The following is a 20193-nucleotide window of genomic DNA, read 5'->3' as shown; positions in this document are numbered from 1 at the left end:
CCCCGAGACCATGATGATGAAGAGATAACCATCTTTGCGGAGCACCTGAAGGCCAGGCTTTGCTTTCCACTTCACCCATTCATTGTCGAAGTTCTAAAATTTTTTGATGTCACCATTGATCAGTTTCACCCGAACTCGGTTCATACCCTAGTCGGTACCATTTCTATTTTTCATGACTTTGACCTCCCTTGAGATATAGACACCTTCAACTCAGTATGCTCAATAAAACAAAACCCTGCTAGTCCTACGACCAAGGACAAATATAGTTACTATATGTCCCTCCAACCTGGATACAAGCTCCTTCACGAGTATCCCTCGAAGGTCCCAGTCGGGAAGAGGAGATATTTTACTCTTATTGTTAACGAGGGGTGGTCTTTCCCAACACACTAGAGAAAAGGTATTAAGGACCCCGGGGATCGGATGGATAGGAGAATGTAGAAAAGAATGCATGACCTGGTGGAGTTCGGCTTGAAATTAGAGGATTACTTGACCGAGGAGAAGCTGGTTAAGGTCGGGCTGAGTCCTCCGAGTAGGTTGCTGATAACTTTGTAATTTGATGCCTTAAGGGCATCATTTCAGGGGTATTTTGGGCCTTAGAATAGTTAAATTGTCCCCTTTTCCCAGTTAAATTCAATATTGTGACCTCTGAGTGTCTCTATGCAAATCTTGGGGAAAACTGAGGAAGTTTCAAGGCTGAAATGTAGTTTTTGGGAAGCTGGTGTGAAGTCCAGCTAAGAGAGGGGGTGTTTTTTGTGAAAAACTGAGCCCAAGAGGGCGCTTCCTATCTGCTAAACCCAAAATGGCGCCCCTCCTACTGTATTAGCATACTCCCCTCTCCTTAAAAAACCCTAGGGCGCCTTTCCACTCATTTTTTTTTATCTCTAACAAACCCTAGCCACCCCTAACTGCTAAATCCTTACCTTCCATCCCTTCCTAACATCTAATCTTCACCCTCCATTCTAGGGCACCATCTTTGGAGTGCATTCTAACCTTAGGGCGCCACCTAACTCCTAATCCTCACCTTTCAACCTTTAGCCACTAGATCTCAACCCTCTATTTCACTCTCTATCTCAGCCGTTCACCCTAGGAAGCCTAAATCTCCACCATCCAATTCTAGGTGCCCAAATCTCAACCCTACATAATATTGGGTACCCTCTCCTTCTCTTCTCAACCTTAGGATCACCTCAGAACCATCCTAACCCTTTATTCTAAACCCTAGGGCACCCATATTTCTACTAAAACCCAGTTGTCGCCCCCTCTTTCTCTCTAATCCCAGTTTTATCCACCATTCTCTATAAAAATGAACCAAGGGCTCTTAAGAAGAGGTTGGGATTTTGCCCCCAGGTAAGATGGAAGCCTGATCTTGATAAGTTCAAGGGTAGAGGAAGAGGAGAACACCCAGGCAAGAGGAGGGGTTCCTGCTTGCAGTTCACCAAAGCCACTACTGCCACCTCTAGAATCGGATCCCAACCATTTTAATTCAGTTTTAGATTTAACTTTTGTTCTTTAATTTCCAGTCTGATTTTTCCTTCCTGCAAATTTACTTTTATTCAGTTTAATTTTTGATTTGTTTATTTTCTGCAGATCTGGAATTCGGCCAGGTAAGATGGAAGGCCTAGCTCAAGAAGTTCGAGGGTCAAATGAGAGATCTGGAGAATGCTACCTCTGATCAAATTACATACTTTTTTTATTTAATTTATTTATTTCTGTTATTTATTTATTTTTATGCACTTTTCACTTTCAACAATGTTCGAATTTTATTTTTAATGAATTCCAATTTAATTAATTAAAGTTTTGTGATTCTACAACTTCCCTTTGTGTTTTTTTTTTATCCGGATTAAAGCTTGTAACGATTTTTCCCTCGCTTCCCTATGGATACGACCCGTTCTCACCATTTACTGCATTTGTAATTGTTAGGAGAAACAGAGAAACTTACAAATATTAAAACTGGTGTTCCGAAGTGGTTAACGACACGCTTCCGGAAACACCAGTTGCCACTTCGGGCACGGGTACTTTGTCTTTCCATAATGCTTTATCTTTGTGTTGCTTTGACTGACTTTCTGCTCGTCTCCTGCAGGCATCATGACTGATCTTTCAATGAAGGGGCTCTTCTCTGACATGAAGAAGAGGAAGGAGTCCTAAGGTGATTCTTCTCAGGGACCGACAGTTGAGTCTGCTACCCCTACTAAGGCCAATGAGGTCCCGATTATCAACTTGGTTGAGGAGGACCAAAAATGGAGGTCGCCACCCCATCAGCCCGAGGTGGCCCGTTCTTTCGAGCTTCAATCCAGTCATCCCGGGGCCAGCTTTTCAGGTGAGGGCCCCGAGGAGAACCGAAGCATCATGAACTTCTGGGCCAGCCTCAAAAAGAGCAGGGAGTCTGTTTTCCCCGAGGAGATCTCCCAGCTTACCGAGCATCGGACTCACAGATTAGGCGTGAAGGCATTATGCTATCTTATGGTGGTATGTTCCGATCTCATTACTGTGCTGTTGTTAGGATGTCATCTCTAGTACTTAGTGAAATTTATTCCTTTTGTAGACCAATTCTATGATTCACGCCCTCCTGAAGCAATCCAAACAACAGGTCATGAGAATGACAAATGTTGAGGTGGTGGCTACGGAATACCAGGTTAGAGTGGAGAAGGCCATTGATGTCGTCAACAAGTTAGAGGGCAAGGTGGTGGCAAAACATGATCACTCCGAAAGGTAGGCACTTGAGATTGAAGAACTGCAAAAGGAGGTAGAGAGGTTGAAAAAGGAAGCAAAGGAGCAAAAGATCACTTCTGCTGAGCGCGAGGCTATTCTCACCAAGGGGATCAAAGAAGTCGAGGCTCTTGATGTCAAGAAATATAAGGCTTCGATGGAGTTTCATAAGGAGAGACAGAACCTCGGTACCACAACCTTCCGCAAGGGCTTCAAGCTCTGTCGCATGATGACAAGGCAGGCGTTTCCCGAGCTCGACCTTGGACCTATCACCACCTTGGTCGTCACGTCGGCGATGCTAGATAAGGTCAAAGAAGACCCAAACTCTGAGGAGAAGGATGATGACAACCTTGACAAGGGAGCTGCAGAGAAAGACAACAAGGATGCTGCTGCCGAGGAAGCCATGGAAATCGACGAAGCCAAGGATGACTCTACTACCACCGAGGAGGATGGGGGAGAGGAGCCCCATAATGAATGATCACTTTTTTTGCTTCTTTTCTTGGACCCCCACTGTACAAATATCACTCACCGAGCCTCCAAGCCCGGTCTGGTAGAATTTTCACTTTTTTTATGTACAAACTCATATTTTGAAGTAAATGAAAATATAGTTGCTCTTTTGACCACCTCGCGTACAAAATCTTCTAAATACTCAACTTCACAAAAAATCCTCTAAGTGTAGATTCTCCGAAGGTGCCTAACTTCTATAACGGCTAGGCACGGTATGGGGTGACACGAGGTGACTGTGAGCCGAGGCGACTAAGCACAATAAGGAATATAACCCAAACTACCTATGCGCCAATAAGGCATAAATAAAGATTTACCCAAACTGCCCATATGCTTAAATGTGATTGGGTCTTATTTTATCGCGTTGGCGAGGTCATTGCCAACTCGGTGATGGGGCCCTTAGGCTTAGAGTGACTCGACGTCCACTCTTTGATATATCATTTAGCCGACGTATGACTTGACCAAGTCGTCGAAGTGGGTGGTCATTCATACTTAGAAAAAAGTTTGATGTGGCGGATGCTGACTCCCAAGCTCACAAGTAGTACATTCTTAATGTTGTCAACGTTCCAGGCACGGGGTACTTGCCTCATTCCAATGTCTCGAGCTCGTACATTCTTTCACCGAACCCTTGTCGTACTCTATAGGGACCCTCCCAGTTTGGTACCATCTTACCTACACTGGGCTCAGCTACCATGACTTTTCGAAATACGAGGTCGCCAACTCAGAAGTGGCATCGCTTGACTCGGGCATTATAGTACCGAGCTACTCGTTGTTGGTAAGTTGTAGTTCGAATATAGGTCAGGTCGCGTACTTCTTTAATCAGGTCGAGGTTGGTTCGTAGGTTGTCGTCATTGGCCTCCTCGTCGTACACCTCTAACGGCAAAGTTGGTAATTCGATCTCGACAAGGATGACAACCTCCATAACATACGTCAAGTTGAACGGGGTCTCTCTAGTTGCAGTCTTGATGGTAGTTTGGTAGGCCCAAAGAACACTGGCAGCTCGTCCACCCACAAACCCTTAGTTCATGAAAGTCGAGCTTTGAGCCCACGAAGGATTGCCTTGTTTGTCGCCTCGGCCTGACCATTTGCCTGTGGATGCGCCACTAAAGTGAAGTTCTGCTGGATCCCCATCTCAATACACCAATTTTGGAACTTTATGTCCTCAAACTGCTTCCCGTTGTCGGATATGAGCACCTTCAAAAGTCCGAATACTATGTTCCTCCAGAAAAAGTTTTGTTTGTTCTGGGCTGTGATGGTCACCAGTGGCTCAGCCTCCACCCACTTCATGAAATAGTCAACTACCACGACCCGTAATCTTCTCTGCCCAGTTTCCAGTGGGAATGGACCGAGGATGTCTATCCCTCACTGGGCGAAGGGCCACGGGCTGGTCAGATACTTCAGGTCGATAGCGGCTTGGTGAAGTATGTTGGTGTGCCTTTGTCAGCTGTCACACTTCCAAACGAGCTCGAGTGCATCCATCTTCATCGTAGGCTAGTAGAATCCTTGCCTTAGTGCTTTTTGTGGCAAGTGCCTCACCCCTAGGTGTCCTCCACAAAGACCTTCATGGATCTCGTGTAGCACCTGTCTTGCTTTTGAAGGTCGCAAGCAGCATAGGTAGGGGACTGTAAAGGATCTCCTATACAACTGCTCACCAATAAGGATGTAGCGAGTTGATTGACACTCTACCCTTTGAGCTGCATTATGATCTACTGGTAGAGTCCAGTGGAGAAGATAATCGATGAGCTGGTTAATAAAGCTCGGTTTTGTAGTCAACACAGGAGTGACCTCTTCTGCCGTCCTCACAATGCTAGGTCGCAATAGGTCTTCAATGTACACCATCCTCATGGTGATGTCGCTTGTGTTGGCCAGCTTAAAAAGAACATCGACCTCAACATTTTATGATCTTGGTACTTGTCGGATGAACCAAGAGTGGAAGTCGGGCAGGAGCTCCCTCACTTTGGCCAGATAAGCCATCATGGCGGGTTCTTGAGCCTTGTATTCACCATTCACAATCAATTAAGAATCGCTGCATACCACAACGCCTCGTACTCCGCTTTGTTGTTCGATGCTTCAAAAGCAAATCGAAGAGCGTACTCTAGCTTCACCTCGCTTGGTCCATATAGTATGAGTCCGGCTCCGCTTCCTCGTTGATTAAACAAGCCATTGACGTGGAGGATCCATTGCTCTTCATTCCAAGCTAGGGTCTTCCTAGCCAGAATGGGTTCCACGCAGGTTGATGCCTCCAACGTGATGGTCGGCTTAGTCACCTCAAGGGCCGACGTGCTGAATGTACATTAAATGACGAAGTGAACCAAGATCTGTGCCTTAATTGCTAGGCGTGGCTCGAACCGGATGTCGTATTCGCTCAGCTCAATGGCCCACTTCATCAACTGCCCTGAGATCTCAATATTTTGAAGAATGTGCCTCAAAGGTTTATTAGTTAGGATGACAATGCTGTGGGATTGAAAGTAGGGACATAGCTTCCGAGCTACTATGATTGCGAAGGCCAACTTCTCAATGTCGGGGTACTTGGTCTCAATTGCCTGCAAAACCTTACTGATGTAGTAGACAAGTCTTTGGACCTGGTCTACCTCTCTTGTTAGTACCAAGCTTACTACTTCATCACTCACAGAGAGGTAGACTTTTAGCTCGTCTCCAGGTTCAACTGCCATGAGATCTCAATATTTTGAAGAATGTGCCTCAAAGGTTTATTAGTTAGGATGACAATGTTGTGGGATTGAAAGTAGGGACATAGCTTCCGAGCTACTATGATTGCGAAGGCCAACTTCTCAATGTCGGGGTACTTGGTCTCAATTGCCTGCAAAACCTTACTGATGTAGTAGACAAGTCTTTGGACCTGGTCTACCTCTCTTGTTAGTACCAAGCTTACTACTTCATCACTCACAGAGAGGTAGACTTTTAGCTCGTCTCCAGGTTCAGGTCGGGTCAATACCGGTGGTGAGTTTAAGTATTTCTTGAGCTCATCGAATGCGAGCTGGCACTACTTGGACCACTCAAAGTCCTTATTCTTTTTTATGGCCTTGAAAAAGGGTAAACACTGACCAGCCGATTAAGACATAAATCGGTTCAGGGTGGCAATTCGGTTAGTTAACCATTGTACCTCTTTTATTGTAGCTGGAGTAAGCATACATGAAGCTCAACAACTCGTGCCCCGAGGTCGCGTCTACCGGGCGGTCTATTCTGGGAAGGGGGAAGCTGTCCTTTGGGCAGGCTCTATTGAAGTCGGTGCACATGCGCCACTTGCCGTTAGCTTTCTTCACGAGCACATGATTGGCTACCCAGTTCAGGTATTGGACCTCTCTATCGAAGTCTGTTGCAAGGAGCTTCCAGATCTCCTCATCTACTACCCTCCACCTCTCTAGGGTGGGGTTTCTTTTCCTTTGCTTGACTGACCTAACTAAAGGGTCCACATTAAGTCTGTAAGTAATCACACTTGGGTATATGATGGGCATTTCTGCTGCTGACCATGCAAAAACATTTAAATTATCAATTAAAAAACATACCAGAGTAAACCAAAGTGGCTAATTCAGGTGAGCGCCAATCTAGACTATTTCCTTCATCGGTGCAGCTCACTCATCTATATTCTTGGGGGGCGGCTCTAGCTCGACGTCATCTATTAGCTTCACTTTGCTCTTCAGTGCCGCAACGTAGCACTTCCGAGACTCCAGTTGGTCGCCTCGTACAACCCCCACTCCGTACCTCATCGGGAATTTCATCGAGAGGTAGTATGTCGACACCACCGTACGAAGTGCATGCAAGATAGGCCGACCCAAGATGGTGTTGTAGGGGGACGGGGTGGCAACCACCAAGAAGGTGTGCTCGAACCGAATGGTGTTGGGCTCAGTTCCTACTGCTACCGACACTTTGATCTTACCGAGGGGATTTACCACATCTCTGTTAAAACCGACCAAGGGCACATCTGCTGGTTGTAGGTCCTTCCGGTCCAGCTCCATCTTCTCGAATGCCTCCAGGAAGAGTATGTCCGTCGAATTGCCCGAGTTCACAAGAATCCGCTTTACCTCGAAGTCATTAACGATCATCTTGACAACGGGGGTGTCGTCATGCAAATACTGGATCCCGCGAGCGTCATCCTCTGTGAAGTTTATAACTTCCTCCACTCAAGGGCGCTTCGGTGGGTTCTCACCTTCGTGCTCCAGCTCTTAGATTGCATTCTTTCCGATCGTCGTACTGCAACCTACGACTATTGACCCACCAGTGATCATATTAATCACCTTGTGAATCGGACTCTCTGGCGCTGGTGGATCCTGAGGTGGCTAGTCACGGTCATTCCGCCTGCTCGACTCTGGTGCATCTCTGCGCTGTTCAGAAGGTCGGTTGTCTTTGTCGTCATACTTCATGAATTGTCTGAGGTAACCGCGATGGATCAACTCCTCGATCTTGTCCTTTTGGTTTCAACAGCTCTTTGTATCATGACAGATGTCATAGTGGAAGTGATAGTATCAGTTGGGTTGTAGTTGGCGGGGTCTCCTTTCATCCTGGACAGCCACTTAACGTAGCTGGCTTCCTTTATTTGCATCAAAATCTTGCCCCATTTTATATTCAGGGTGGTGTAGTTGCGGTTCTGGACTGGTGGGGTTCTAGATTGCTGACCTGATTTCGGGTAGTTGCGGCTCTTTTAGGCGATCTACTTCGCCTGCTGTGTATCGACCTGCTTTTCTTTGGTGATTTGATTTTTCACCGATGGTGCTTGCTGCTGCTTCCCTCATCTTTTGTTCTCTTCCTCTTCCTGGCCTGCTACAGCTCAAACCGAGATCCGAGAGCCTCCTCTGCCTTTGTGAACTTGTCGGCTTTTGTGAGGAACACCTCAATGGAAGTTGGGGGGTTCAACTCGAGTTGCCAATGCAGATCGGGATGGCAAACTCCCTTTTGGGCCATGGTGAGCTGTATGGTCGGGTTGAGGTTTGTTACCTGGAGCCTATCAAGGTTGAATTTTTTGATGTTGTCCCTGAGAGGCTCGTTTTCTTGCTGGATCACGTTCAGTAGGCTTGTTGTTGACTTTGGGCACCTCTTGTTTGTAGCGAAGTGCGTGAAGAGCTCTACGAACTGGCTCCAATTTTTTATTGAACCAAGGGGCAGTCCCAGTACTACAATCTCGTCGTACCTTTGAAGGTTTTGGAGAAGGCCATACAGAGGCAGACATCATATGCTCCATGGAGTAACATCAAGGATTGGAAACTATCGTTGTGGTCGTTCGGGTTGGTTGTCCCATCATACGTTTCCAGGCTGGGTGTTTTGAAGTTCTTTTGGTCGTGAAATTGTGAGGATCTCTGGTGCTAACGGGGAAGGCCGACATGATGCTAGGGAGGTCGGTTGCATAGCGACTGAGCTAACTTCTTCCTTCTTCTCCTTTTTGGCCTCCACAATAGGGGCGACATTGCTCTTTGCGACGGTGTGACGTGTGCGTCTGCAACGTTGTTTCTTTGATACTTCATTAGTGTTGTTTGCTTCTGTTTTCGCCAGGGTCACGGCCTTAGTGTTTTTCTACACAGGGGCCGGGTTCTGGTTGTTGAGGTGGTAGGACGGGTTTGGGGCTGGGTCCCTGCTCTTGTCACTAGGTTGCTGGTTGCTGGGTTGTTGGTCTTTTTAACGACTGTTCTTTTGCTGATTATTCTGCTGGTTGTACTGCTAGTTGTACTGTTGCTGCTGGACCACAATGTGACATGGTGACGACGAATGCTAGGGTGGTATTGGGCCCCGTGGTGGTGTTGGACCCCGAGGTGGTGTCGGACCCCAAGGTGGTGTTGGACGTTGAGGTTGTTGGTGCTGCTAAGGCTGCTGCGGCGACATGAAGGCTCCGAACCTCTCCTCCCATATGCACATATGGAGATTCATTCTCCGAACGTATTGCACCGACTCATAGAACTGCCACGCGTCTATCCCTGCAGGAACCGCAAATGGCTCTAGCGCTGGGAGAGGGATGCTCACATGAGGCAGTGGCACATTTGCCTGTTGTAATGGGAATGCTGGGTTGGGCACGACTGATACTCCTGGAAGAGTTAGGGGCACAATGAACTACCCGATTGTCACGGAGGGGGTCTCAGGGTTCATCGCAGGCTGCTCTTGCCCCCCAATGACTGGTACTTCTCCGTTGTTGTTGTTGGTGTTGTTGGAAGATGCTATTGGGTGTGTGAGACTTAGAAACTAGAAGGTAGGAACTTGGCTTTTTGCTATGGTTCCCACAGACGGTGCCAATTGATGGTGCACGATCTGGTTGCTCCTAGCTGGATGGCAGCTCGAACGTCGAGGTGCTTAGATGGTTGGCCGAACTGCAAAAAGGCACAATTAGAGAACTCGGGGTGGCTTACTCGGTGTGGGCACTCCTATGCTTAAGTTAGCGGGTGGAGTTTGCGAGCTAAAGGATTTAGTATACAAGAAAGCTAGTAAGCAATAATCGTGCATACCTTGTAGTGTTGGGGTTGGAGCCTTTATATAGGCGAGCTGTCGTAGGTCTTACGAAACACCTCAGAGATCCCCCGACTCGCATTACTAGGAGTTCGTTCCGCATCCGGAGGTGGACTTCGTGTGAGCTGATAAAGCTTATCGAGTCCATCCGATCCAGGTAAAGGATAAGGCTTGCAGACGTGTGGCGTGATCCCGGAGAAGTCGGAGACAGTTAGCTAGCTTCTAGAAGTTGGCTATGTGTCACCTTGGCAGGTCGGGCCATCACTAGTTGCTCGGACCTCGGTCTTGGCCGAGGTGCCCAAGGTACCCAAGCTGACTTGTCCTACTGAGGTGGCATGAAATGTTGAATCATCGTCCAATCATCAAGTCAATCTATGTGTCCGCGTGTCAATAGATCAGGCCAAATTACCCCTCATCAAATTCCAAAAACAAATTAAACCTCTTAATTTGAAAACACAATGTTTATTAAAAAACATGAAAAACATGTTCATGGTCGTAATTTTTTTTCGTTAGGCTTAGTTTGGAAAGAATACAAATACAAATATGAAACAGTGCAAATACATACAAAATAATACAAAATGCACGATTTTGCACTCTACATATTCCAAACTGAGTCCTCAATTTGGAATTAATACAAATACAAATATGTAAAGTGCAAAACCTTGTATTTTGTATTCTTTTGTATGTATTTGCATTGAGTACCTAACTTGAGCCTTAATGTATTCCTGAATTTATGGTTGGAAAAACATGTTTCTATTTTCCAACCATACAACAATATATCTCATTATCTTTCATGAATCATATAATATCCGTATTCCAAGTCTCCAACATTTGTTTATGTTTTAAAAACCATTATTTTGATGGTTTCATAAATATGATTTTTTTTTGAAACAAAAACAACTTATTTTTGCATATCAAAACAATAAAATAGTCCAAGAACATGTTTTTGTTTTTTTGCTGATATGACAATTTCCAAAAAAAAAAAAAAAACAGAAAGAAACAAAAACATTCACGATTTAGAGCCACCCTAAGTGTATGATAAATTTGAGCATTTGTTCATCCCACCAACTGAGTGGTGGCCAGTTAGTAGTCTAGAGGTGGCAAATGGGTGGGTTGGGTAAGGGTTGAATGCCAGCCTGTCCATATTGACCAAGGGTCATAACCCACCCTAACCCTAACTCTAACCCAGCTTGACCCATCCATATTGACCCTTAACCACCCTCACCCATTACTAATCCACCTACGCTCACTTATAAATGCAAAAATGGGTCGGGACGACCCATATACCCAAAATAATAAAATTTGAGAGAATAATCTCTCTCAAGGCTGTCACGTGACAAAAATTAGTCAGTTCAACTCATATACCCAAAAATGCAAAAATTGTAGAGAAATGCAAAAGATGCAAAAAAAAATACCAAAAAATTGTAGAAAAATACAAAAATACCAAAAAATACAAAAAAAAGTAAAAAATTACATAAAGTTTAGAACTTTTGTAAAAAAATCAGAAAATATGCAAAAAATACCAAAAAATTGTAGGAACTGCATGAAAAACACCAAAAAATGCAAAAATTATGCAGAAAAGCACAAAAAAAACCAGAAAACTTTAGAAAATGTAGAAAAATACAAAAAAATTGTAGAAAATGCAAAAAATGCAAAACTTTTATAAAAGTGCTTCCACAAAAGTACTTTTATAAAAGTGATTTTATGCTTTCATAAAAGTGTTTTTCGTAAAAGTACTTTAATAAAAGTGCTTTCATGTAAAAGTACTTTTGTAAAAGTGCTTTCATAAAAGTACTTTTATAAAAGTGCTTTTATGCTTTCACAAAAGTGTTTTCGAAAAATTACTTTCATAAAGTGCTTTCATGTAAAAGTGCTTTTGTAAAAGTACTTTTGTAAAAATATTTTTATAAAAGGCTTTCGTGTAAAAGTACTTTTATAAAAGTGCTTTCGTGTAAAAATACTTTTGCAAATGTGCTTTCGTAAAAGTCCATTTCATAAAATTGCATGTGAATACTAAAGTTAATAAAATCTATTTTATTTCAATTTTAATTTTAAAATGAAATGTGGCATGGTGGTTTGGAAGTTTAGTGAGATATGACCAGGATAGGGAGGCATGAATTCAAATCACTACAACTTCTAATTTTTGAGATTTGGTGAGTATTGATAGAGTTGACTTTGACCAAACCCATTTTGACCGACGCGACCCAATCCATCCTAACCCTAATGTGTACCTTTGACCCAACCCACCATAACCTTTTTCCACTGACCCTAACGGGTTACTCGATCCATATTGACCCATTAATAGATTGGGTGGGTTCTAAGGTGGGTGGGTCAAATGGGTTAGGATTAAGATTACTAGCCCTAGTTGGTGCGGTAGTCCTAGTAAATATGCGGACTCGAGTCCTGCTATTGTCATTTATCTTTGAGTGTTATTAACGTGTTGTGTTAAATACCCAAAAAAACCCAACCATCCCCTGCATTATAATTTTTTTAATTTTAATTAAAAGATTTAGGTGGTGTTTGGTTCTATTGTCAATGGGGCCACACCAAAGCCACATCTGCAATTCTGATTCAATAGTTGAATCTGCTATTTGGTTGGTAAAAAAAACACGTAAATTCTCAAAATTCAAGAAAATCTAAAAAAATATAAATTTTACATTTATTTGCTTTCTCCAAATATTGTAATGCGGAGAACGGCAATGGAAGCAAAGATCTCCTTAAAAGTTAATTAGTTAAATTTTATTAGTATGTGTTTTTTAAGGAAAAATTAAAAAATAAAGAAAAAAGAAAAAGACCCTACTAGTTTAATACACTTCTATCTTTACCATATGATATCGCGTTCAGAACATGCACCGCCAAAAGCTTATTTGGTTTCTCGCCTTTTCCCTCTCCACTATCTTCTCTGTAGGGGTGCCCCACTGTTCGGTTGGGCCTTTTTTAATCGAATTAGTATTATTGGTTTTTGGAAAATTAGTAATCAAAATTGAACTGAAGTCAATCGGTTAATCAATTGATTGATTTAGTTAATTGTCGATTCAGTTTGTCAATTTTTTTAATTTTTATAATATATTATAAAAATATATAAATAATAAAAAAAGAAAAATCTATGATACAAAAAAGATATAGTATGAAAAGAGTTTTGACCAATCAAATTCCATCCATGAACCGCTGGTTGATTCGATTAATTGCTGGTTTTTTATATTGTTAACCAAAACCAAACCAATGTCTTCGCTTTTTTGAAAAAACATCAAACCAAAACTAAACTAATTAATTCGATTAACTGATTTTTCAGTTCAGTTTCAGTCATTTTTTCGATCGATTCAGTTTTTGATTTTTTTTTCACCCCTACTTCTCTCTCTTCCTACCATTACGCATAGTTTTTTTTTTGCAATATTGCGGGCATTAAATTCCATCGACGCTTTAGCAGTTTCAGGTGTGACAAGAATTCCCGTGCGAATTAGGGATCATGCTAATAGCCGCGCCGTTCTTGCACCAAACTTTTCTCGTGGCCGGGAAAGATGGAGCGCAGCACTTATTGTCACCAGTGGAGTTCGAGGCTCGAGGGTTGCCTTGCGAATTTGCGACGGTGAGTTGTCTCATAGTTTTATAGCTTTCCATCTATTGTGGGCCTACGTGGCTTTACATTGGCCTCGTAAAAGAATTGATTTGTGGGTTGATACGTTGCTTGTCAAGTTGGCCCATCCTGGGATGGCCCAAGTATAGCCGCCCTCGTCATTGCTGCAATCAGCCATAGACCTGACCAACCGAACTTGGCATCTGTGCTGGAGATGAAATTTTCTGTTATCATTTGTTCTTATCCACAAACTTTTTCAATTCAAATTTAAATTTAAATCATCTTCTTTCTCATTTATTTTAATTTTAATTAAGTCTTTAAATTTGAGACGTCATTAAATACTAATATTATTTAATTAAATACTCATTTGAGTTACTTTTAATTAAGACATTTAATACATCATTAAATGTTATTTAAGTTAAATAATTTGTTAAAAATCGAGAAAAATACAAAAACCTCCCCTTAAGTTTCTGACTATCATAAAAACCTATCTTATAATTTTATTTTAACAAATGCCTACCCTAAACTTTTCAGAAACTCAACAAAAGCCTCCCTTCTGTCATCGTCCCAGTTAAAAAACGTTAGACTGATGCATCAGTTTTTTTCAAATATCCATTCTGCCCTTTTATAAATTATTTTACATACAGAATTATTGAAATAATCGCTTTTTAACTCAACAAAAATACATATTTCAGTAATTTTGTATGTAAAATAATTTATAAAAGGGTAGAATGGGTATTTGAAAAAAAATGGTGCATCAATCTGACGTTTTCCGTCTGGGACAGTGATGAAAGGGAGGTTTATGTTGAGTTTCTCAGAAGTTTAGGGGAGGTTTTTGTATTTTACCCTTAAAAATCATAAATTGAAGGTAACAAGTTTCATACTCTAGTCATTTGCTTATAACAACAATTAATTAACCACTATACCAACCTTAATTATTTATCATAACAACATGTTTTTTTATGCTTAAAGTAATCTTTCTTGTCTTGGTGGATGTTTCCCAACAAATGCTAAAATTTGATTATTAAAACTTATATAATAATAAGATTAGTATCAATTATATTTATTTATTAAAAAATAAGGTATATATATTAACTTATATACATAATAAATATTATCTCTATATACAATAAATATTATTTCTCAGTGGTTATTAATTATGTCTCAATACTTTATATAGATCATTAAAGTATGACTTTTACGTTTAAATAAATTAGTTATAAACTTATAATCACATAAAACTCAGTTTTATTGTTGTTAATATTTTTTAATGATTTTTTTTTTCGATTTTCTAATGTATCCATATATATCTTAATTTTTTGTCCCTATCTATACATTTTCAAAGCATATCTCAATACATCTCTTAAAATTACCTTTTCAATACTTTAAATCCTGACACTCTTACTGTTCAAGCTTTTCTTTTATCCCTTTGCTCTCCACCGCCCTTATGAAGACAACAAGGTTGGGATCCTCTAAACCATGCTGATTATGGCCATACGTTGACAAACATCAGAACCCATATTCAATTTTGGAAACATATGGTGTGACAATAAATATCGTTCATTGAGCCCAAATCGCACCTTAGAGCGCTATATATGGGCCTTTTGGGCTCACAGGTAAGATTCTTGTCGTGACATGCTTTGCTGATGAATCCACCACCACCTACAGCCTACAGGAAGCATTGAATTGCAGACAGGGGCCCTCAGGCTAACTGGCTAGTTGATGTCCCTGAGTCTGGATCGGCTGACTACAAAACGCTGGCCACAACGCCCTGCATCTGCACATCATAACTCTTTATGTTATCATTCATGAGAGGCATCTCATCTCATATTCCCAATGTGCGATTATAGTGTTTTGTACATAGGATGTGGCCACCATTTTGTGGTCAGCGGATCCGAACTCAATGTCCCTCGATGGGAAGCATTGCTTTCGGCCTATTTCTTTTAACTGGATCGACCTGATTTCAAAAATCAGTTGTTTACCACTGACTTTGTAATTTTATATTGAAGCCATGGCTTTTTGCTGACTAATTAGGCTTAAGATCCAAGGACAATCAGTAATAGGCCCTAATTGGGGCAATTGGGCCTAAGAAATTGTACCACTTAGAGAGAAAAAAGATTCGTTCTGGGAGTTTACATCAGCCCCTACAAGTGGGCACCTCACAACTTCCCACAGCACATTCCAGTCATGTATTAGGCCAATAATGTCTCATTATTTCTTGTATTAGCATCGGGAGATGTTGCTAATATATGGTTGAGATGCCTTATGACGTTGTGGGACGCCCCTTATGGGGGTTGATATGAACTCTCATTCTGGTATATACTATGTATAGTTTTACATGTTAAAAGATTCAAAACATTGCAGTGGGTCAAGGAATCTGAATTCCTTAATCAAATCCGGAAAAAAAGGTACGAATTTGGCTAATTAAGGTCCATGTATTTGGGAGGGAGGAGTGATTTCAATCTAATATGTATTTTAGAAATGAATAACGATAAGCTGGACACTTTTGGAGGCAACCTAAGGTCTGGAAAATACTAAAGCTCAGATTTGCTTGCATTGAAAACTCATTTGTACTAGTACAAATACATGGGGGTGTAAATGAGACGAGTTAAAATTCTGAAATCTGAATTGTTTTTCGCACCAGTAGCTTTTACTTTTACTTTGGATAAGATTTCACTTTATTCAATCTGCATTGTCAACAAACAAAACAAAGTAGAACCTAAACAGAAGTAAATCAGAATCTATTTTTCAACTCATCATTTTCACTCACATATCCCATACTTGCACTGAAAACAAAAGAATGCTAAATACCATGCTTTATAGACTAGTTCTAACTGTTACCAAAAGCAAAACTAAGGCTCCGTTTGATGTATCTTTTGTATGAGTTGTCAGTTGTTTAGAAGTTTAATGGTCCTTGTTTTCATTTTTTTTTTCTCGTTTGATTGGAGAAAGATCTAGCTGCTGAAAGACTCTACCCCGAAAAGATGCAAGAAGCTCAATTTGAACTTATTTCAGGAAACTAGAAATAAAGCTTTATTTTGCCTTTTTTTCATCTAGTTTTCACACAGAAAGGTGCACCTCCAGCCAAACAGTCTGTGGACTGCCAAGACCTTTATATATACGACTTTTGGTTGTTGAATTTTCAAAAAGATCTTTTAAAAAAGACTTGCCAGATGGCACCCAAATTACTTAAGAATGAGCATATAACTATTCATTTTTTTTTTATGGGCCCATTTGGAAGGACTTCTGCGTTGAAAGCTAAGTGAGCTGATTCAGCTGTGGTGGTTGAGCACCTGTATTTAGGAGAAAGAAACCTAGACTACCTTCTTATTGCAGTAGCATTTTTTCGTATTTGAAACACAGTAAAGGCTTTCTGGATTCCACCAAACATAGGTTCTGGTGTTCCCGTGTGGAGCCCAACTCAGAAAGCCAGAAGCTGCGTCCCAAAAGCCTTACCAAACGGGCACCATATTGCCATCCATCTCTTTTCTCAAAATTTTCAATGATCCACATGACCATACATGCTAACATGCAATTCAAGCACATGTGTGCTCGATATTGAATTCAATATGGAACACTTTTAACAATCGATACTCATATGTTATTCTTATATCAGTTTAAGTTGACGCCCATTAAAATTGCCACCTGTCCGTAATTCCTTATATTCAGTGTATTGGTGACCTATACGTATCAATACTATGAACTTGTGCAAACATGAAGGATTTGCAATATAAGAAAAAGAGCAATAAATGTATAATAAGATGGCCGAATGGAATAATGAAACAAGATTGATGTGGCCAACCTCATATAATTGAAATATCTATTAAAAAACCTCTATCATATAGTTGGAATAAGGCTTATCAAATGATTCAATAATATATAAAACAAATAAGAGATATATAGGATGAATATAACTGCTGCATGCTGCCAAAAGCTTAGTTGATAAATGAACAAGAGACATGGTGGTTATAAATTATATTGATAGATCATGTATAATATATAAATCATATACTCCAAAACTGCTATCATCGATCGGTGTTCTTATTTTAATCATGATATCGAATTGGATAGGTGTAGGTTTGGGTTCAGCTACAACCAACCCATTTAACCCTCGGCTCATTTAACATGTGTATGTGTAAGAGAGCGAGAGGTCCATCTCAAGGAAGATGTTGAGGCACTTGTGTGTAGGCTAAAAATACCAAGAGTTGTGTGTGAGAGAGAGATGGGAGGTCCATCTCAAGGAAAATTTGGGGCATCCGTTCAATAATCTTTTCATATATGGTAGTAAGTAGTAACTAGTAAACAATTAATGAGTTAACATTTGTGTTTTCAAGGGTCCAACTTGTGTGTATGTAGTGAAGATGTGCGATTTGGTGCTGGGCTATAAGAAAGTGATTATCAGAGTGTATGGATTGTTTTACTCGGGGTGGGCACTCTCAAGTTGAGGTTAATTCAGCGAAGGGAGTAGTTCGCTGCACGTTTTTGTCCCACAATTTAGCTGGTTTCTCTCTTTCTCTCTCTCTCTTGCATCGATCCAATTTGCTTGAGTGAGCTAGAAGAGTCTTAGGGATAAATGCGGCGCTAGGTAGAACATCGCCATCTTGACCACCGAGTGCAGGAGCAAACTCATCAACACGAGGAGAGGCGTAGCGGGCACTTCGAGGACATCTGCTGAGTTAGGAATGTAGTCATCGAGGAGTTTTGTCATTTGCTGAGTACCTCAAGAACGAAGTTCGTCGTACCCACCCTCAAGAAGGGCTTCAAACTATGCCATGCTTTCATAGGTCACTCCACTCACAAACTTCTATGCAGTGTCCCTCAAGCCGTCTTCGAGTGGGTGGCTGACAAGGTCGACGTGGAGCCCAAAACCGAAGTGTAGGATAGCAGAGAGGGCAACGAGAATGATGCCAACGAGGGTGTTGTCAATGAGGACAAGGATGATGTTGCATGTTTGAGTGAGCCGAAGTGTGCTTGGCGTGGTCAGTAATTTGTTGTTATTATGTTTCAAATAGGTCGGCTTGAGGGAACCTTAATGCTAAATGTGGTTTGGCTTTCCATTCGTAGATTTTCGCTCAAGTGTGTGTATCGCGAGTTGGCTCGTCCAAGTCGCCAAAGCGGGTCTCAGTCAAGTTGGTAGAATCAGGTCGCCTCTTATGCCGACTTGACCTTGCCAAAATATTAACATGCCATTTTTCTATTAGCACCTCGGCCTACACACCAAGGTTTAAAATATCGCAACGTATCGGGCCAATATGTACCGTTCCAATAAGAACCCAATATACGGAACGTGTATAAATCATTTGTTCTGTTTCTTTTCGTATGTATCGGCCGATACGGCCCGATACAAACCAAATCATTTTGGTTCCCCTTCTTCAATTAATTTTGTTTAATTTATATTTATTACCGAATCTCTCTCATTTAATGTCATTTGTTAATCCTATATTTATGTGTAACTTCTCCTTCATTAATTAGTCATATATTTAAGGCAAATTTAAATTCAAATTTGAATTCTAGCGTCTAATTCCAATTCTCTCATTAATTCGATTGATTAATTTTCCTCTCTCTCATTAATGTCATTTGTTAATCCTATATTTATGTCTAACTTCTCCTTCATTAATTAGTTAATTAGTCCTATATTTAAGACAAATTTAAATTCAAATTTGAAATTTAGCGCCTAATTTCAATTCTCTCATTAATTCAATTAATAAATGATCCTCTCTCTCATTAATTTCGTTTTGTTTGTATAAAAACTATAAATGTTAACAATAGCAAGACTTGAACATTGATCACTAGATTTTAACACCCATAACTTCAACACTACGCCACTCCAATTTATTTCTTTTAATTATATACATTTGTTGTTTTAAGTAAATTTTATCTTTTCTTAGGGGTGTTTATTAATAAATGCTGAAATTAATTATTAAAATTTATATACTAAAAAATATTAAGATAAGTTATATTTAGGGATGGCAATTTTCCCCATCCCCGATGGGGACCCGATTTCCCCGACCCCATCGGGTCGGGGATGGGGGTTTTTTTGGCGGGGCGGGGATGGGGACGGGGATTTATAGGAATCCCCGATTGGGGTCGGGGATTAAGGTCCCCGCCCCGCCCCGACCCGATTATATATATTATTATATTTATATTATATATCAAAACATATTTAAAAAATATTTATAATTTATTTTTTATTTTAAGTAAAATTATTTTGCAAAAAAATATTGTTATTTAAAACAAGTCCCCGCGAGGAACCCATCCTCGTCGGAGATCGGGGATGGAGGACAAATTTTATCCCCGACGGGGATCGGGGACGGGGATGGAGGTTAATTTCATAATCAGGGTCGGGGATGGGGAATATGATCCCCGCCCGTTGCCATTCCTAGTTATATTGGCTATTTGAAAGTTGATGTATATACATTCATATTTCAGTTTTTTTTTTTTTGCTTTTTTCACATTTTAGTTATTCCATCATTTTTCAACATTCACTAATTATATCTTAATATGCCACATTTTATATAAACATTAAATTATGTTTTTTTTTTACATTTAAATACTTATTTACAATCATATAAAACTTGTAAGTATTGTTAATTTGTTACTAATATATTTTTTTATGATTTATTTGAATTTCCTATCATATTTATGTATATCTTGATTTTCTGTCAGTATCCATGCGTATCTAAAATGTATCTCGATACATTTCTTAAAATTGTCTTTCCGATACACCTTGCGTTTTTGATACTTTGAGCCTTGCTACACACACCCCATCACCTTGTTAAGGTTGATTTGCGAGGGCAGCTCCACAGTCTATTGGCTGTCAACACCCACGGGAACCATGGAGGGCCCAACTTGCGGGGGCGACTTCACAGTCTGTTGGCCGTCAATTCACATGGGAACCATGGAGGGCTTGACCTGTAAGGGCGGCCTCACAATCTGTTGGCCATCAACTCTTGTGGGGAGCATGGAGG

This window comes from Nelumbo nucifera, chromosome 1, assembly GCF_055504915.1.
Source record: "Nelumbo nucifera cultivar China Antique chromosome 1, China Antique-T2T, whole genome shotgun sequence".
NCBI classification, from domain to species: domain Eukaryota; kingdom Viridiplantae; phylum Streptophyta; class Magnoliopsida; order Proteales; family Nelumbonaceae; genus Nelumbo; species Nelumbo nucifera.
Note: the sequence above shows the minus strand (reverse complement) of the source record.